The sequence below is a fragment of the Lucilia sericata genome, unplaced genomic scaffold (genome assembly GCF_015586225.1).
Source record: "Lucilia sericata isolate MDLA Ls3-8-SP2 unplaced genomic scaffold, ASM1558622v1 Contig000458F_arrow, whole genome shotgun sequence".
Classification (NCBI taxonomy): Eukaryota; Metazoa; Arthropoda; class Insecta; order Diptera; family Calliphoridae; genus Lucilia; species Lucilia sericata.
The window spans coordinates 164,736-187,145 of NW_023994473.1; the positions used below are offsets into that span (position 1 = coordinate 164,736).

The window sequence follows — 22,410 nt, forward strand, 5'->3', positions numbered from 1 at the left end:
AAACAATATTTAGGTACCGTTAACGGTTTACTCGTTAGAATTTTCCAACAAAGTTGTAAATAAAGCGGAGCTTAATAAGATTCTAACGTTGCAGAAAATAGTATTTGCATATGTTATCAAAACAAGTGTAAACCATAAATCGAACTTGAACAAACGCAAAACAAAAAACGTACATGGATAATTATGTTGTCATCACCCTATGTGAATTTGCCTTGGTACAAATTCTACAATCAGCTGTGCCGTCAATAGCAACTTACACAGTGTATTAATAAAGTGAACTCAGACGTCCATCTGATATTATTCAGACATAAAATTAAAAACAAAAACAACAGTTAAATTTTGACAAATTTATAGAATACAAAGTTTATCACAAAAACAACGGACAAATTTTGACAGACGGTTAGTAATAACAAAAACAAATTGCCTATGGATTTTACAGATGTCTGTTAAACAACAAGTTCTGTTGTTAATTAATGCAACTTTACGTAAATTCACAATGAACATGTGGATATCAATATAATCCATGTATAGCCAAGTTTACCTCACAAGAATTCGCTTTGTTCGAGTGCACAACAATCAACAATAAATATATAAAGTTTGTGCAATCAATAAATACTACACTATTTTTGTTTTTATTTCGTGGTAAATGTTTACTTCCGCATTGTTGATATTGAAATGTGATTTAGTGTTAAAAAAGTTAAACTGAATTAAAACCGTGTGCCTTATATTGAAAATTTAAACGCTAAAAAATAAAATTAATTTTCCAACATAACTTCTAACAAACATGACAAAATAAAACTGTCCGTTACTCTATTAAGCGTAAAAAGACCATGACAGGAAAAATGGTAAAGCATAAATGTGAGTGTTTCTGTCTAATAAATGAATAATAATAACAAAAAAAACATTGAATACTTCAGTCTGTTTGACCTAGTGAACGTTTGTTAAAGCAAAAACATGCATGTTCATATGTACATTTGTTTGTCATAGATAAACCGGCACGATGGAGGCCATATCTACAACAGCTTTAAAAGTTTTGTGTTAAAACACAAACTTGGTGTATCCATAGTTTCATGATTAAATATTTTCTATATACCCTTCTAATCACCAAAGTCCAAGTAATTAATAAGTAAAACAATACATATGTACATATGTATGTACGTATGTACATATGTATGTACAACACTAATAAAAACATACTTAATCATTTGATAGCGACAGGGATGGAAAGTTCAATGTTATTGTACTTTTTGTCATCAAATATACGTAACTCACTATCACTCCATGATATCGTTCATTTACTACAAGACTGACATAATCCAATATTCAGGTTTTTTGAACTGAGAGCTGAAAAACATACTTTTAAAAAATATTGAATAATTTTAAATTAAGATAAGAAACACATTAACATTTACTATCTGAATCTAGTTGAAGTTTTCAAATCTCTCGATTTTTTTAAATTTATTTAGAAAATGTCATTATTATACCCTACACCACTTTAGTGGGGAGGGTATAATAATTGGATTTGTGCTGATGTTTGTAACATACAAAAATATTCGTCTTAGATCCACATTAAAGTATACCAATCGGCTTAGAATCGTTTTCTGAGTCGATTAAGCTATGTCCGTCCGTCTGGCTGGCTGGCTGGCTGTCCATGTAAACCTTGTGCGCAAGGTACAGGTCGCAATTTTCAAGATAATTGGATGAAATTTGGCACGCACGTTTTGACCCAAGGACGAAGTCTATTGAAAATGGTTTAAATCGGTCCATTATTTCACCTAGCCCCCATAGAACAGAACCCCCGAAAAGGGCTTCTGAGCTTATAATTATGTTAAATATACAGATATATCGATAAAATACGGCACAACTAAGTTTTATAGAAGTCTTGATGACCCTGCCAAATTTCATAAAGATCGTGCCCCATTTGACCCCAGCTCCCATAAAAAGTCCCCTTCAGAAAATTACTTGAATGTCCCAAATTAACTTATAAACACAAATATCGCGATGAAATTCAGCACAATAAAATATTATGTAAATTGTGCTTGGTCCATATTTGCTCCTAGCCCCCATATAAAGCCTCTTTCAGAAAATTAGTTTTTCATCCATAAATTGCTTAAATGTATCGGAACAAGGGAATATTGAAGATAAATGCTTTATTATGAAAAATAAATCACATAATATTCATAAATGGTGTAGGGTATCATATGGTCGGCCACGCCCGACTATACTTTCTTACTTGTTAAATATTATTTTTTCTCAAAATGACTTTTGCATTATGCCTGTCTTGTAATAAATTATCGCAGGCGCGTTTCCACGGGCTGCAGTTTTTTTCATTTCAAACTATTTTTTCAAATAAAAATTTTCATAAATAAAAAAATTTAATAGAGGTAACTTTCGATGAAATTATGGCAGAATTGGACAAAAAAAAAAAAAAAACGAATGAAAAAAGTTTAAATTTTATTTATATTTCATAGTGCTTTTTTTGTGGTATTATTAGGAAATATGAAGAACATTTCAATAAATTTTATAAAATTAAAGAAAGTTATTGAATTTTTTTATTATTTCTTGCGTTGTCATTTAAAATCAAACAAAAAAAATATATATTATTCTCAATATCAATTTGTATTATTTATATTATTCTCAATATCATTTGTTCTTATAAGTTTAAAACTAATTGGACAATGTACGGGACCTTACTAAATAATAACTTAGGACAGGGCACTTTTCAATGTCGAAATAAAGAGGATTTAAACGCCAAAGTAGAAACGTTCAAAATTACACTGGTCGGGTACCATAGATGAACCGATGTTGGGGGAAAGGGAGGGTTCCCTCTAACTCCGGCAGTTCTTGACCGATGGTAAATTTGTATGCGGACTTTTCAATAGTATTAACCTCGGTGTAAATTTCATCCAAGACATCGATTTTAAAAGTTGGATCACTTGACATATTTATTTTATTAACATTACCTAGACTTTATAAGGCCATAGACGGTTATAAATTTCAACTAAAAAATACAACAAAATGTTCTTATAATATAAAATGCAATATAAAAATAAAAAAGCGTAATTTTCTAACTGAAAATGGGTAAAAAAGCACTAACGTTTTTTTAGTCAAATATTGTATATTTTAATAAAAATTGCACATTATTTCGCTCATTTCCTACAAGACTCCAAAATTCGTTTTTTAGAACATTGGGCTACAAAACAAAACATGCGTCATACTAAAGTCTTTCATCTGTATGAGTTAGATTTTTAGTAACGTAAGAACTAAAACTAATGTTTGACGAATATTAGATAAATAAGATGAGAAATTTTCAAATTCCTTAATTTGTTTAAAAGTTATTTTAAAAATAGTAAAATGTCATTCAAACTGACAGGCACACTACCAACTGGCCAACCGATGTAACCACACCCAAATTGTAAAATTGTACAAAACTTATGAAATATATTTTTTTTTTGCAAAATCTATATATATTATTTTTAAGTTTTTTGAGTTCTGGAAAAATTTTTAATTTCACTGATAGTGAATAACATAACTTATTTTAACGTATTTTGAATATTTTGTTTTTTGTTTTTGAAGAATATTTGCTTTTAAAACTCAACACAAATAAAAAAACTTTAGAGCACCCGTGTAAAAAAATATAAAACAGTTTTTAAGAAAATTTAGTCCTTAGTGTAAACTATTAAACTGATCGTATTCTAATAAGCAACAAAAAGTGGTACAAATAGAAAGATCAAAGAATGATCCCTCAGTTTTCTTAACATTATAGAGAAAATGTTTAATATTAATTAAATAAATTACCTCCTGAAATTCACAATTATTTTAAAATATTTTAACAAGTAAGAGTGTTATATTCGGCTGTGCCGAATCTTATATACCCACCATCAAATCTTATGACGTAAAAGGAATGCTTCTCTGTAAACATCAGGGAGATTAGGCTTAATTCAATTATGTACGTGATCTTCGAATTAACAAAATATTAATTTTTAAAAACAAAATATATATATATCAGAGGTAGTGTCAATTATGAACTGTTTGTCGTAAAATTTGGTGGAAAGACTTCGTATAACACTTATTCGTTTCGAATTTCATTGCTGTTCTCGAATTTTTAATTTAATTCAGACATAAGCGTAAAAGTTATTATCTAAAGGGGAACTTATATGGGGTTGGGACAATTATATATCGATACCCATAAAATTTTGTACATAGATTTTGTTTTGTTGGTCAGTTATATCGTCATAAAATTCGGAATAAAGAATTATAATAAAAATCTTTTTATTGCGAGTACAACGATGAAGTAATCATGGAGGCTTTATATAGGAGGGATAGGTTCAATTGTGTAAAAATATTGTATAAAACTTATTTTTTGTCAATTTTCATCGCTGTACTCATATTTTTAAGGGGATCTTAATAGGGGGTAGGGTAGGTTACCGAAAAATCCTAATTAAATTTGGTAGGAAGATTACGTTTGTATAAAAGTTGTTTATTTCGAATTTCTCCGCTATACTCGTATTTTTAAGTCAGTAAAGAGCGTTAAAATCAATTTTTGAAGGTGACCATATGTGGGGTAGGGTCAATTATGGACCGATTGCCGTAAAATTTGCTAGAGAGATTTTGGCTTATATAAAACATATATATGTCGAATATTTTTAAGTCGGTAATGAGTATTAATGTCATTTGGTAGAGAAATTTTGATGCATATAAAAGTTACTTATGTTGAATTTCAACGCTGCACTCATAGGGGGACCTTATTTGGGGGTAAGGTCAGTTATGGACCGATTCCCATAAAATTTGGTAGAGACATTTTGCCTTATATAAAACTTATTTATGCCGAATTTCATCGCTTTAAATCATTTTCTGAAGGAGACCTTATATGGGGGTAGGCTCAATTATAGACCTATTTCTATAAAATTTAGCTTATATAAAACTTACTTATGTTGAATTTCATCGCTATACTCGTATGGGAGGTAGGGACAATTTTAGACCGATTCCCATAAAATTTGGTACAGAGATTTTGACGCATATAAAACTTATTTATGCCAAATTTTATCGCTATACTCGTATGTTTAAAACAGTTGTGACTGTTAAAGCTGTTTTTCGGGGGGGGCCACTTGTATGGGGGATATGCTAAATTGTGGACCCATATTGCCCATTTGTCATACCAAACAAACCTTACCTATAAGAAATATTTGTGGAAAAATTTAACTCGCTTGCTCTTTCCGTTCTAACCCTATCGTGCTTTCAACAGACAGACGGACGGACAGATGAACAGACGGATGGACAAGGTTAGATCGCCTTAGAATTTAATAAGGACCCAAAATATATATACTTTTGTGGGTCTACGACCAATATTTCGATGTGTTACAAACGGAGTGACAAAATCAATATACCCCACTCATCTTTTTTGATGGTGGGTATAAAAAGCACTAAATGCACTGTCATAAAATTAGAAAGCACCACTGTAGTGCCTTTTTGAAAAAAGGCACCATGAGCAAAATTTTCCGCGTTTGGCACACCAAAAGGCACCGCAAATAGTGCTAAAAGCACTAAGTTGGCAACACTGATTGCATTGCCGAAATACCGTGATTTTTCGGAATTAACCAAATTTCTTCATTTTATACATGAAATCTTAAAATCATCATTTGTAAAGAGAATTGTTTAATTTTGTGGAAATTAAAGAGAAATGTTATACATACAGTGGCGGCCATGAGGTTAGCACATTTGGTATCTGTTAAATATAACATCAAATATTTCCTATAGTTCTTAACTTTTTTAACAAATTTGTAACCGATTATGGCCAATAGGCTAGCTTTATTTTGGAAATAAATTAAATTAAATATAAGGCCATAAAGCTAAAATTTATGTCATGAAATTTCTTGTGGGTTCTGGTGAATATTATGTCCAGGAGAAGGAATGATATTGTACAAATGCGCAAATAATCTGTAAAATATGAATTTTTAAGTGAAATTAAATATACATAGTTTTAAGTATTCAGGTATTATTGTTACTGCTATGTAATATTTCTATTTTGGCCTCTTAGGCTTATATTACATGTTATGAAAATAAATAAATGAAAATGAAATAAATTTTGCCGGTTGCTTTGTTTTGTTTTTAATATTTTTTTTATATTTTGTGCTAAATTTATGTCCAGCAACAACGCTAAACGAAATAAACACACAAAAAACAAAATACACAAGGCAGTAAAGCCAACAGACATCCAAACATACGAAACTGAATGCACCAAGAAACAAAAACAATATACACGAGTAAGAGTGCTATATTCGGCTGTGCCGAATCTTATATACCCTTCACCATAGTGTATTTAAAAAATATCAATTTTATAAAATTTAAATTTATTTCATTTTCACGACAATATCATTATTATAGTAATAGCTAAACAAAATAAACAACAACAACGCTAAACCACAGGGTATACAGAGGCGTCACGAGCAAAAAACTATTTCCCTCTCTTTCGCACAAAACAAATTCAATAATTTTTTTTAGCTGTATTTTATATACCTCTTCTCACCAAACAATTTCAAAATCAAACAAAAGCTGATTTTAGACTTTTTTAAATGTCAAAAGTGACACCTCTGTATACTTTGTGGCTAAACGAAATAAACACACTAAATACACAAGGCAGTAAAACCAACAGACATCCAAACCCACAAAGTATACAGAGGTGTCACTTTTGACATTTAAAAAAGTCTAAAATCAGCTTTTGTTTGATTTTGAAATTGTTTGGTGAGAAGAGGTATATAAAATACAGCTAAAAAAATTATTGAATTCGTTTTGTGCGAAAGAGAGGGAAATAGTTTTTTGCTCGTGACGCCTCTGTATACCCTGTGTCCAAACCAGAGATACAAGCGGAGACGGCTTAAATCGGCGGCGGCTGGCCGCCGGTAATATTTTGCAAGTCGCGCCGCCGCCGACTTCTTTCGGCTCAAAAGCTAAGCCGGCTGATAAAGATTAGAATCGCACATGTATTTCAGAACATAGTTTCACCAATTTGAACGGAGTTGCCACTATTTTAAATTCTTATGGCAAATTGAAAAGAGTTGCCACACAATATTGTGCAGAGACAGGTTTCTATGTAACAGACTATTATACAAAGATTTTTCAATATAATAAACCTTATAAGGTCAATTTCAAAAGAAAAAGTTAATTGAGCCGACAATTTAGCCGCCGCCGATATTTTCTGTAATAAGCCGCCGACCAAAAATGGTTGCGCCGCCGCCGCCGCCGATCATTTCGCATCGGCTTGTATCTCTGATCCAAACATACGAAACTGAATACACCAAAAAACAAAAACAATATACACAAGGCAATGAAACATACGAAACGAAGTACACAAAAAAACAAAATACACAACGCAATGAAACCAACAGACATCCAAACAGAGATACAAGCCGAGACGGCTGGCCGCCGGTAATATTTTGCAAGCCGCGCCGCCGCCGACTTCTTTCGGCTCAAAAGCTAAGCCGGCTTAAACGTAGCCGCTGATAAAGATTAGAATCGCACATGTATTTCAGAACATAATTTCACCAATTTGAACGCAGTTGCCACTATTTTAAATTCTTATGGCAAATTGAAAAGAGTTGTCACACAATATTGTGCTAATATTAAAATAGTGAAAACTACTATAAATGTCCATTTTCTGCAGAAAAAAAATTATATAGAGACAGGTTTCTATGTAACAGACTATTATACAAAGATTCTTCAATATAATAAACCTTATAAGGTCAATTTCTAAAGAAAAAGTTAAATTGAGCCGACAATTTAGCCGCCGCCGATATTTTCTGTAATAAGCCGCCGCCGCCGACCCAAAATGGTTGCGCCGCCGCCGCCGATCATTTCGCATCGGCTTGTATCTCTGCATCCAAACATACGAATACACTAAGAAACAACAATATACACAGCAATGAAACACACAGCCATCCAAACATACGAAACTGAATGCACCAAGAAACAAAAACAACATATACAAGCAATGAAACACACAGCCATTCAAACATACGAAACGAAATAATCAAAAAAACAAAAACAAAATACACAACGCAATGAATAAGCAGTGTTGTTGTTGCTTATTTTTTATGAAATTTTCAGAGGTTGTCTCGGATTTTTGCTAATATCTCCGTTGTTTATGGACGGATTTTAAATAGGAAACTTCTCGAAAGCAAGTCTGATATAATTATTGAAGATTTGTATCCCAAAGATATCTAGGGTCTTCAGACAACTGATTTCAACAGTCAGACAGACGGACATGGCTTAATCGACTCCGCATCTATAAGGATTCAGAATATATACTTTATAGGGTCGGAAAATTATATTTTGGAAATTACAAACGGAATGACAAACTTATACAGTGAATCAATTAAGTAATTTGCCTATGTAAAATTATATAAATTTTAAGAAAAAACTTTATCTGAACAATTATTTTTAGCAAAATAAAGCAATTTGTTTGTTGTACTTTTTAAAGAATATCTTATATTTTAATTTTCTACCATAAAAAGTAAAATCGTGATATTAATTAACGAGATTTTTGATAAAATGTGAACGTATTGTTAATTTTTAAGGTCGATAAAGTATTTTGCTTTTTTAGGTTTTTTGTTCATTTTTTAATATTGCTGCATTATTTTATAAAATTTAATATTTTTATTACTCCTATGTATTAGAATAATATTTTTTAGATATTTTAGTAGTGGAACGTACAAGAATTTTTCAATATTTGACTTAACATGAAATCTATCGTTTCTTTGATTTAATTTCGAAAATAATAAGTAATTTTGATTTGGATACATGATATATTAGGAAATCAATGGATTTGGACCTAGAAAAAAAATTTTAGTGGGGTATAAATCTATAGATTATAACAAAAATAATCTGGGTTTTTGGTCATTTTGTATTGATAAACAAAAACGAAATTACGGAGACCCCATCTATTTGGGGAGTACTGTGTGAATTTCATTTAGAATTGTATAATATTGGTTCTTATTCAATAAAGCTAACACTTAGTACCATCCTAGCCACTCTAAGTATGGGGATATCACCGTATACCACTATAGAACTATTACATGATAGAATCTTGATATTCTACATCATATTTTGAATGCATTTTTTTATGAATAAAATACAGTAGGCGTAGTTGGATTTGGATAGTTATTCTTGATTTGGGTTCTAACTATATATACCCAGCAAAAAAATTTTGAAGTTGTTCAAGAAGAAGGGATATTTTCATGATTTCTTTAGTACGTATTCAATTTAATGCGTTCTAAATACATGCCTAAATTCTAATAAATTTGTCATAAGTGAAGGCATGAAAAATTGCACCCAATTCACTCATGTAACTCTACTATAGGAACTGTAATATATCACTATAATTTGGTATACTCTTAGAATTTAAAGGAAACGTGCATTTCATACAACAAATTTAAAAATAACATTAATTTTATTAGATTTTTGTATTTAATATTTGTTAAATTAGTAATATTAAGTCCATTTGACTGACTGATTTTAAATTATAATGGGTATTTTTACTTCGAATGAATTTTAATGCAATTCAAAATTTGTTTTATTTTGTTATCACATTTAATTTTTATCAATATCATGCTAAAATATTAATTTAAATATTAATAATTAATTCGTAATACCTTTAATAATGCATTTTAAAATAAATATAGTGCACCAATGAAAATTCGCTTGAGAATCATCGGATGTTCATTGGTTGTAAGCACTCATTTTAATGCCGAACTATTTTTCCAAATACGAACCCATGCACGCCAATGACACGCTAATGTTAAAATCATGCATGTTTCACCTAAATATGAACCAGTTCATTATCAGTTGAACCCATGTATTTACTACTTTTTTTGCGCGCCTTTTTTTGCTGGGTAAGTGTATGTATTAGCTGAAAAATATTGCTTTTGTGGATCTTAGGTGATGAGAACCGCCTCTATTTGTAAATATCTAAATTAAGTATTTTTCCCGTACCACACGATAGTTCACTTTATATTGTTTCCAAGCAACCTAAGGTCTGTTTAGAGGTCCAAATTTAAACATAATTTTCTATTAAGTTTGTATATGGACTTTGGAGAAGAAAAATGAGGACTTCAATGGTTTTTGCTTGGATACACGTCGCTCTCCTTTGGCAGTTAAAGATTTTGAAAGACAACTCAGTGCGTTTTTTTAATAATTCTTTGTGTTATTTCATCAATTTCTATATTTTATTTTTTTAATGATTGATTAAACATTTTTTTAATTTTAAAACTTAATTAATATATATTTTGATTAAATCCTAACTTTAAATAGTTATATTATCATGTCTTTTCCGTAAATTGAAACTTTTAAAACCGGATTCGGTGTTCTGCAAATATAATTTTTATTTGAACGTAAAATTCAGAAAATAAACATATTTTAAATGAAATAGAGTTTAAAATGCCCATAACATTTATACATTCATATTAAGTTACAATGGTATTAAAAAACGCAAAAAATAATCATTTATTTTATTTTGTGTACCTACTCTGTTCCTGAAGTAAAATATCAACCTAAGATATGCAACAAAAATATAAGCTTTATTATTCAAATTGATAATTTACTTTAGAAATGAGAGATTTGGTAAATTTTTGATTTTACGAAAAAAATTCTATTTCTGTCAGTTTTTATTTGATTTCCACGTTTTATATCTTATTTTATTCATAGAAATATGGGCTAAAATAAAAAATATTAAAAAAAATATGTTTTCAAATAAAGTGTGGGTCCAAAATGATCTTGAATTGTAAAAAAATGGAAAAAATATATAAAAATGTGTATTCATATCTAAATGCTTTACACATTTCCGTAAAAAATATAAATGTGTGTATACTTTTTAAAAAGAACAAAGGAAACTCTTTTCAAAACAGTTGAAAAATATTAAATCGGTAAAGAAAATTTTGAGATATAATTTTTTTGGTCTGTCTAATCAACAAAAAGCGTTTTATTTCCAATAGCTTCCGATTTTTAGGGTATATTGAAGATTCTAAAAATGGTAAAATGATCTACTCATCTAGGTCTGTAAAAAGCATTATATCGCGTAACGAGTGTTTTTAGTGTCACACAGTGTAATTATAGATAATGAGATCATAGTTGCCAGATGCTTTGGGTGCAAAATCGTCAAATTTCGAGGAAAAAATCTTCAAAATCAATTGATTTTTGGAAATCGTCATTAAATCGTCAAAACTATTTGTTATATATAATAAACATATTAGATGGTATTTCTACAAATTTTTTATTCATTAGTTTAACTATCGAGATGTTTTTATCAATTTCGATTGATACTTCAAAATACCTTATATTGATATATCATATAGGTCCACATCCGAAAATCACTTAAATGCGCATAATTCATTGATAATTAAAGGTAACAGGGTAAAACTCGACGTCAATGTATATAAATCATTCGTGAAAATTTTCCACATCGGTCCATAATTGGTTACATTCCATATAAGTAATTTTTTCAGCATCGGTACATAACTAGCTCCCATATAAGGTTCACTTCTGAAAACAACTTAATACCACATAATTTATTATTTAACTCTACATGAGTATGTTCTGCATATGGACAATTCATTTTGATTATTTTTTTTCAAATAATCAAAATTTTTTTCAAATAATCAGTGGCGAGCAAAACTGGGTACATGTTTAGCCAATAAGACTTAAAAATGCAATAAAGCCCATAAAATAAAGGAAAAATAATTAAGTTTTCAATTTAAAATATTCAGTAAAACAATATAAAAAGAAAACAAAATTAAATTCATGATAATTAAATATTAATCTAAAGCAACGGTGGCCAGAAAGATAATTTTAAAAATGCATATGTTGAAGTGTAAAATATGAAAGAGAACATAAATGAAAATATGTGTGCTTTGCACTGAAAAAAATTATATGTTTGTACTTATTTGTGTTATTCATATTATTTGTATTATAAATGAACAACAGAGGGAATGTATACATCGATGTATGTATGTATTGACGAAACGATGTATTGATGTAAGAATGTATTAATGTATGTGTTGATGTATTTATGTACATATGTATGTCCTTCTATAAGTGTTCAAATGATTAACCGTTGATCGGTTAATCGATAAAATTTTGGCGATTAATTGCTTGAATACAAGTATAATTGTAAATAATTATTTACCTAATAAATCTATCAAAAGTATTCATACAAACATTTATTTGTAACGGCTTTTGAAAATATTCTCTGTGTATCATTTCATAAAGAGAGCAACTAAATTAAATTGTTTTTGTTTTGTGTATAGTTTGTTTTATTGCTGAGAATATTTGTACTGCATGTGTATAAGTGAGAATAATACAATGCCCGCAGAGGCATGTTTGGCCATCGTTGATCTAAAGATTAAAACATATTTATAAATAAAGTCGAAGTTTAGGCGTACTTTCGACCAAGGTCTCAATGGTCAGGTGCGGAATACTAGACCACTCCGTTTGTACTCTCGACCAAAGTTCTTTAAGATTTCTTTGTGCATTATCGAATTGCGCAAGATGTTTTTTTAACAAAGCCCATAACTTTTCAATTATATTGATTTCCGGGCATTGAGTTGGCCATTTCATCGTTTGAAAATTCTGCGCTTAAGCCGATAACCTCTGACTCTGGATATGCACATTCTTCCACAAAATCTGGAATATTGGATTGAAAATGCTCAAATAATCCTCCTTTTTCATTATAGCATCTAATTTTACTAAACTTGGTGCTTTTTTAAGCTTTCATAAGGGCGGTGCCAGTAATATTCCTTGCCATCAGATTGAAAACGATTAGTCTTCGTTTCATCGAACCATATAACCCTTTTTCAGTCATCAACATTCCAATTTTTGTGCTTCTTGCAAAATTTAAGACGATCCTTTACATGTTTTTCTGATAACGCTTGTGTTTTCTGCTTTACGGCTGATATAAGGCCAATTCTACGAAGAGCTCTCCGGGCTGCCCATTCACTTAAGGGCTTATTTATGGCGACAGGAGCCTGTTTTTTGGTGTTTTTATCCGTTTGGATGTCAATAAACGCTCCATAGTCATCTCTCTGCGAAAGCAAGTGCGATCGACTTTTTTTTAACATCTGGTGTGCTTTTATTTTTTCTTTTTCGCACTGTTCGGTGGCAGATTCCTAACTTCTTGGAAATTGGACGAGCATAGTGATTATTTTTTGTCATTTCGACAGTTTGGTTTTCTAATAAACTTGATTTTTTTGTCATTTAAACTTAAAAATTAAAATCTTTGCAAAAAATTAAGAATTTGACACAAAAGTGTTAACTGTTTGTTTTGATGCTTTCTTCAAAGGTAATTCAAGTAGAAGTACTTAAATTTATTGTTACTTTTAAATTTATTTGTGTTGCTAGATTAATTAAATTTAAACGTGCAAAAGTTGACATTGACTTTTTTAATAAAATTGATTTTTTTGTCATTTAAACTTAAAAATTAAAATCTTTGCAAAAAATTAAGAATTTGACACAAAAGTGTTAACTGTTTGTTTTGATGCTTTCTTCAAAGGTAATTCAAGTAGCAGTACTTAAATTTATTGTTACTTTTAAATTTATTTGTGTTGCTAGATTAATTAAATTTAAACGTGCAAAAGTTGACATTGACTTTTTTAATAAAATTGGCTAAAACTTGAGATAAAGTTTCAATATTCGCGAATTTTCTATTATTTTATTTTCTTATTCTTCTATTGCTTATTTTAAAACAAATATCTATTTTTTTAATATTTTCTGGATTTTATTGGGTTTTTAACATAAACTTGATTGCTATGTATCCAGTTTTGCTCGCCACTGTACATGCATAAAGAAGTTACAAAATGATAAATAGTATCTTAATTACGGAAACAAAACATATGCCGGGTCTTACAGTTCTCCATAAGGGAAATAAAGTAATTTAGTACTAAAGTACATACTTAAGTAAAATTTCTTTCCTTAGTATAAACTATAAATTCGGCTCTATAACTTTAACCATTTATAACATATTTATATTGGATTTTAATAAAAAGTAGATTGCAGGTGGAGGGTATTTAAGATTCGGCATAGCCGAATATAGCATTCTAACTTGTTTTTTTTTTTGAATAAATCACATTTTAATCTTTAATTGGAATCATTTTATAAGGTAGCTTAGTTTAGTGATTAGTCTTCCGTATGGGATAGTTAAACATAGAAAATTATTATAATAAAAGCATAATATAATTTCAATTTCATTAATTTATTTTTATTTCATTTATTTCATTTTTATTGATCCCATTTCAAATTCATTACATAAAAATTGAGTTAATATTAAAACAATTTCAAAAATATTCCTTACATGCTAAAGTATCAATAAAGGACCTCCAAAATACGTCAATTAAATAGCTTAGCTATATCCATCGTTTCAAATAATTATTTTCATTCTCATATACTTCCCCAAAAAAGGGATTAAAAAGGGACACATTACAAAACTTAAGACTAAAAACACTTAAAACTACATAATTATAAACTAAAGATAGATGATGAAATATTAACAAAAGATTTAGAAATATTTATATACAAAAGCTAATAGTAGAAGTTCATTGCGCGGTATTGTATACCGTGTCATCAATATTCAAGGAGTGAATTCTCCTATGATAAAATAGGAGGTCTGCACTTCCATAGAGGAGACCAGCTCCCCTCAGTCAAAACTCCCCTCCTGTCAAAACATGCCCTTACGAGTTCATTATCCAATGAACGAGATCTCTCCAAAAATTTCAAACCCATATCCACCATAAAAGCATCTATTCTCTCAAATTCTATTGCCCTATAAATAGAAGCGAAAGATGGTCTACGCAACACCCCATCCGGTCGTAGTCGAGGTTTCATGCCAAGACAAGCGACCAGCACACCACGCTCCCATCTCCTAAGTCTCTCCATCTGGCATGAAGAAATTCCAAACCAGACTGGAAAGGCATAGGAGACGAGAGGACGGATTATCTGCCTGTAGAGCAGAAGTCGTAACCTCCTATCGAGGCCACCATTGCGCCTCAATATCCTCTGATAGGCCGAGTATATCCTTCTTCTCCAGAGAATGATCAATATGTCTATAATATTCAAAATTCTCATGAAAGACAACGCCGAGGTATCTCATTCTATCAGAGGTACTAATCAATTGTCCGCCTATCCTCACACATGGCACGTATGATCTGCAATTTGGATAGATGTACTTTCGCCTCCCTTTAAACATTACCGTCACAGTCTTGCGTATATTCAAATTCTGTCCCCATTTAACAAAATAGTCGGATAAAATATCCAAATAGTCATTTAATCTTTTGTTCACAGTCCGAGCCCTTCCGAAGCGGAAGCCTGGCTTCCGAAGAAGCGTAGATCAGCAGTAAAAGATCCTTAGGTGGTTGAGGAATGCCGCACATAAATATATTATAGAGGACAGGTCCAAGCAGTGACCCCTGCGGCACTACTGCTCCAATGGATCCCTCATCGGATAAGCCCTCTCCAACCTTAACCCTATATTTTCGGTCCTTCAGGAAACTGTCCACCATCCGACACACACCAGCTCCAAATCCTATGTCCATCATCTTGCAGACTATTCGATCATGCTAGACTGTATCAAATGCCTTGGCAAAGTCAAGGCTAACCGCTAATGTCGGCCGTCTGTTCTTCAAACCATTTGCCACATAGTCTGCAAATACCATCAAGGCATGGGAAGAGGAGTGACCACTCCTAAATCCAAACTGAAAGTCCTTAATTATGTCCCCTTCAAGTATTCTATCGTTCATTCCTTCCAGAATAAAATATTCAAGTAGCTTTCCAAATGCAGTTAGAAGGGAGATTGGTCTGTAGCTCCCACCCTGTCCAGGATCAGATCCTGGCTTCAGGATTGGAACCACTAAGGCCTCCCTCCATGCCGCAGGAAAGTACCCAATATTCATGCAGTGGCTAATGAGAATTGCTGGATATTCCCATGTCCTAGCGTCCGTCTTTCTCAGTACGAAGTCTGGTATACCGTACACACCACTCGACTTTTTGTTCGATCGTCTTTTAAGTGCATCACGGACAGATGCAGCGCCAGTAAATCTAAGTCCATTAAATGTTCCAGTAGAGTCTACAGTCTCCCATCAGCGGTAAAGGTCTCACAAAATGTGGTCAGTGGCGTTGTTCTGTCTAAATTAGTAACCATGTCAGTAACAGTCGAACCAAATGGGCCAAAGCGACCCGATTGAGCAGGATGATGATCCTGGAAAAAGCAATCTGCCAGCAGATTTGCCTTCCCAGGATCATCAGAAATAATCCTGCCCTGAGCATTAACCAAGCCCTGAATTGCAGGACGAGTATTAATACCTGCTGCGCTCTTCACCTTTCTATAAGTCTTATTGTCAGGTCGGATTCTGCTGAGAAAGTCCGTCCAGTAGTCCCGTTCGAAGGTAGCTATTGATCCCTGAATGATCCTGTCCAAATTACGTATTTCGGCCCTCAAAGTATTGCATCTACCTGGTTCGCCACATGTCCTCAGTCTTCGTCTTAGTGTCAATAAAATGCATTAAATGCGGAGGAAGTTTTCCCATACCCCTACCCCGTGCAGATACTCTAGGTATCGACTGTTCCATGGCGCCAGTGAATGCCCTGTTCATTGCTTCTATGCACCTATCGATGTCGTCCTTAGAAATATTACGATCAATAGGTAACCTGTTGTCCTCAAGATTGGCAGAAAGAATTGTACTAAACTTCCGTATGTCCATTCGGTCGTAGTCGTACCTTGTTGTCGGTACATGTGTCGCACAGTCATCTGTAAAAAAATTAATCTCCACAACCCTATGGTCCGATTCGTAATCTAAAGTCCTAAGTCCATCTCCAGTTACTGTCACTATATCAACAGTTGTCAAAAAAAAAAAAATAAATGTATCATGACAATACCGCATTTATTCTTGTAGGTCCATCCGTCCTTTGTATGTCCATTTCAGGACAGGTCAGTAAAAAGTCACGAAGGTTACGTCCGCTCGGATTCGTATACGGGTCCCCCCAATAGGGATGTCTCGCATTTAGATCAGCACCGATCACAACACTACCAGCCCTAGCGAGATCCCGTATAGGTTCAAAGACACCAGCATCCAGAGAAATACCCGGTCGAAGATACATCGAGATCACAGTGATATAATTACCGTTCACTTTCCGTATCCTGACCGCAGTATTCTCCACCGAACCAGTATCAAGAACTACCTCCACCGACTGGAACACTAGTACAGATGTACTGCGATCCCGTCCAATGTGCCTGTCCCGTCTGTATGTCCTATAGCCCTTTACGTCGAATTTATGGCGAGAGCCTAAACAGTTCACTTTCCGTATCCTGACCGCAGTATTCTCCACCGAACCAGTATCAAGAACTACCTCCACCGACTGGAACACTAGTACAGATGTACTGCGATCCCGTCCAATGTGCCTGTCCCGTCTGTATGTCCTATAGCCCTTTACGTCGAATTTATGGCGAGAGCCTAAACAGTGCTCAGCCAATAACAATATGTCCGGTTTATGTTCGAGTAAGAACAAATTCAAATAGTGTCTTCGATGTCTGGAGACAACCGAGTTAACATTAATGAAAATACACTTAATTGTCCTAGCCATCTTGTCCCAATGTCATTAATACACCAAGCAAGGCGCGAGTCTTGTCACCGTCATTGTCCAATGTCCTATATTCCCTAGCAAATTTACTAATCTTTCCCAAGCACTGCAGGAATCCACCCCCAAGGAGTCGAGAGCAGTCCTTATTCATCAGATCATGCTGAGCCATAGCATCCCCAATCGAGGGCCCGGAACCAACCGAATTCGCACGACCAGAAAGCCGCGGTGTCGTAGATGCCCCATCATTCACCGAAACAGACCTGGCTGCTGCGGCGTATGAGACCCCCTTCGTGACCACACTCCTACCAGTAGGTATATCACGGGCATGTGGAACGTTTCCAGAAGCCCGCTTAGCCTGCAATTTACGGAGAAGCTCCGCTCTACGTGGACAGTCATTCGAGCTAGCCGCATGCCCTTCCACCCCACAACCAGCAGACCAACCGCCCTAATGACCTGCACAGTGACAGGATCAGTGGACAAAGTCTCCCGAACATTGTCCCCCTTACGGGAAACAAGGCACTTACCCGGGCCATGAGACCCAGCGCACTTCACACACCGAAAAGGCATGCGACAGTTTGTGGACACATGTCCATATCACTGACAATTAAAGCACTGAGTTATCCCCTTTCTATCAAATTGCCTAATGTGCACTCTGCATCGCAGAATGTACCGTATTCCATAAAATTCCCCTGAAATCAGAGTCCCTGGACATCTTCAAAACCCACTTGTCATTACCTAATTTCGACAAAGTAATAACATTCACACTAACCTGGAGACCGCCCAGATATTCCGTTATCTCACTTGGCTCAAACGAGCACGGTAGCCCTTCTATAACAACTGAAAACGGACGAAGACCCTTTGGGGTATAAGTGTAAAAACGGTTGAATTCCTCTTGGACTTTGGTTTAACTGCAGCTTTCTTGCTGGTTGTTGCCGTTCCCTTGTTGTTCAATGTAACCTCCTTCTTTTCAGCCTTTGCCTCACTCTTTGCATCAGCTACCTTATCGATATTGCTAGAACCTGGCTCTACTACCGAATTCTCCACTATTTCCTCTGCTTCTATATCATATTCACTGGAAGTTGCTAAACTTTCAGCATTTTCAAAACTTTTCCTATAAAGTTCAAATAATCGATCCACCTGATTCTTTAAGGAGTCATTTTCCTTCATCAGAAAGTCAATTTTAATGTCACTTTGTCTTTCGACCTCAATCAATTTCCTCTTAAGCTCTTCATTATCCTTCCGAACTTCACATAATTGTTCCTTCAACACATCATCTTGAGCTGATTTTTTCCTCTTTCTAGAGGTATTAACATTGTCCTCATCACCAATGATAGATGATGGTGTACTTTAATTACATGCCCAATACGGGTCTTTAAAATGTTCACTCAAAATTAATATATATGAAAATTAAATTCAAAATACACAACACACACTGCCTATTGTAACAGTTAGACCTCAAAAGATCCAAAATACAAGAATGTTGCCTCCTATGGGCTTCTCAAAATTCAGTCTTCACAATATAACACACTGCCTACTATATTAATTAGGCTTCTCAATTTTCCACATAAGTGTCACTGCCTACTATTTCGATTAGCCTTCTCACTTTTCCAATACACCGCACAAGAAATTACACTGCCTACTATTATACTTCGGCTTCTCAATATTTCAAGGCACTTTTTAATTTCACTATTGCGTTTATAGTACCGCACACCTTGGCTGTTCGCACTGAACTCTTCAATTTCCTTAAAAGGAACTCTACTTTATATTACACACCCTCAAATACATTTAATAATATATACGAAATGAGAATTATATTAACTAATTTTACGCCACACAAAATGTTTTGCCAACTATTTCAAAAAATAATTTTATGTGACCCTTTTCTAATCAGATTCGACTCAATTTTGATTAGTAGTTACCAAAGTATATTAATAAAGTAGCATCGCTAGAACGGCAGACTATATTTTTATACTAAAGTATATAAAGTTTATTTTGAAAAAACATTGCTAATGTCGCCATTTTGAAATTTTTTTGTTAAAATTTATAAAAAGTGTTATAAATTCTAAAATGTATAATAATATAATTATCATCATCCTTTATATTATAAACTTGAAAGTATTTTTTTATATTTTTTGTTTTCTTCACATTGCTGTTGTAAGAAATTTTTGTTAAATTTTATAAAAACAAGCCATATGATTTTGACACAATAGTAAACTAATTCCAAAAACAAAATGCATGTGGTTTTTATAGATGTTGTTGTACAACATATCGTGTCGCTACTTTATTAATATATTTTGGTAGTTGCGAATAGAGGCGGATGGTCGCCGGCCACATTTTGGTAAGCCGATCAGCCACCGACTCAAAAAAGTATGTTTTTCTTAAAAATTTTTAACTGAGTTCCCACATTCGTATTGTGTTAATCAATTTAAATTGTAAAAAACTTTTAGAGACTATTTTTATATAAATAACTGTAATAATGCCCATCATCTCTGGATAATACTTACATATGTATATAGAGAACAGGGATGGAAAATGAGATTTTGTTTCAGTATCAAAAAATATTTCTGAGGGTACTTTTTTGGATCTCAGAGTACTAAAATATAAAAAAATACATTTACATTTAGACATTTTTAAACAATCAACAACGGATGAAGAAAGGGCATTATATGTTGATATGATGAATCTTTGTCCGTCCCTCAATGTTAACCTTTTAGATATAATTTGATGAAATTTCTTGTCCAGGAAATGGGTACATGGTATCACATAGCAACCATAAAAATATTACCCCGATATTGTACTTTTTAAATATTTATGTTAAAGCAGTCATGATACAATTTGTTATAATTTAATAAATCCTGTCTTAATGACAGGCGTCTACACAAGGATAAATTTAGAAACTTTACGCAAATAATTCAGCTACAAGTATTAGAACAATAGTTTATTGCTAATAAATCTCTTGTATGTGTGTTATTAAATTACAATCCGATGTACATAGGGGTTCATCTGTTAAAAAATCAATTGTTATATCAAATTCTAATCATTTGCTCTCCAGACCATACATAGGGTATTTACTCGTACATCCGATTCTAAATATGACATGAAACAACAATTTACAAAAGTGATCACTTAAGTATATTAAGTTACAATTGTATTAAAAAACGCTAAAAACAATTATTTAATTTATTAGAATAAAATTAAATTCGATTATATTCGGTTTACAGAACAGACAGGATAATAAATTTATTTAAACTTTAAGTTTAACTTATAAAAATTATAATAATTTTTCTTTAAAATTTTATTCATCTTCTTTGTCTACATGTAGCATAAAATGATCAATAAATTAATTTAAACTTTAAGTTTAACTTATAAAAATTATATTTATTGAATAAACTTATAATAAATTAAATAACAATTTTTTTTATTTATTATATAAGTCAGAAAAATCCTAATACTCTATTTCCATAAAATATTCATCATTATTGGAGTCATTAACAAATGAGTCTTTAATCCTATATATACAGTGCCGACAAAAAAATAGGTGATAGTTGTGAGAACCGACTGAACTCGATTGGAAACTAATTCGGTTATCACAATGAATCTGAATTGTCTGTGTACAATTAAAATGCGTAGAATAAGGAAGGTGATTGTATTAAAGTTTTGTAAATAATAGCAATTACAAAATGCGAATACAGATTTCGTATACATATAAACAAAAATCTGGTAATGACTTGTACCTACTCAACAACATACTCTTCAGTGACAACTACTTCCCGTCTGCATTACTTAGAAGTAATCTAGTAATGATTTTCTTTTAATCTGATAAAACAGTACTTAATTTTCAGCTTTGTCATTTTGTTTTCACATTTTATTTAACTACGTGTTAAGAATTGTGTTTTACAAAAAAGAGAACAAAATTAAATTTGTATGTAAAAACCATTATTTGACGCGCAATAAAATAGCTAAGCAGTGGTGCAGTGAGTAGAACATTTGACTAACAAACCAATGTCCCTGGATCGTATTCTCGCTGGCACAAAACAAAACATCTTCCTCAACAACTTCTTTGTAAGCGAAATCGCAAGTACTTATTTAAGGTGCTGTGTTGTAAAGCCATTGGCAATAAAGCCACATGGCCTTATTTCTCAATGGAATGAGAAATGGATCCATATGTCTTTATTGCCTACACCCGAGTGAAATATCACCATAATCGTTTAATAACCAAAGTGGAAATAACGCCATTCGGCTTTATTGCCTATGGCTTTATAATACTGCACCCTTCCTTAACTCCCTATTTTTAAGCTAGCGCGGTAAGTACTTATCTCCAATGACATCGCCGTGTTAAAATAATAAAGAAAAAGTAGTAAAAAGAGGTTTTATTACCTTTTTAACTCATTACGTTTAAGCATCTGCGTTTGAAAGAGAATGTACTTAAAAATTATGCATATTGTATGAGAATAAATAAAAAAACATAAACAAAATTAGTGTATATTAACTACACTAATAAATACCAAATATACTATTTTTTGTTACTGCAAGAATAACGCATATACGTGATGATAATTTAAGAGAAAAAACATAATGCAGTTTTTATCAGTACATTTGGGAAATTCTTCTTGAGCTAAAAATTACCATATCTTGAAAAATGTACTCCATGACTTTGGATATTTTTACAGTAATCGATGAAGAAAAATCAAGAAATCAAAAATTTACGGGCAAATGTCTGAGTTACGGCCTTTTAAGTAAAGAAACTCACACACTTTTTTCACAATTTTTCATTTTAATCATGCTTTACGTTGGCGA

The 22,410-nt window shown here is 32.5% G+C and overlaps 1 protein-coding gene across 4 annotated transcripts in view; it reads left to right on the forward strand.

The window, feature by feature from the left end:
* Positions 1-434: 434 nt before the first annotated feature.
* LOC119605122 (sialin) overlaps positions 435-22,410 on the forward strand; it is an 82,723-nt gene continuing 60,747 nt past the window's right edge. The window contains exon 1 of one of the 4 annotated variants that reach the window (XM_037958085.1): positions 435-858. The gene's annotated coding sequence lies outside the window, so the exon portion shown is untranslated. The remainder of the gene's footprint in view (positions 859-22,410) is intronic. The other 3 variants (XM_037958082.1, XM_037958081.1, XM_037958084.1) reach the window with 3 other exon arrangements.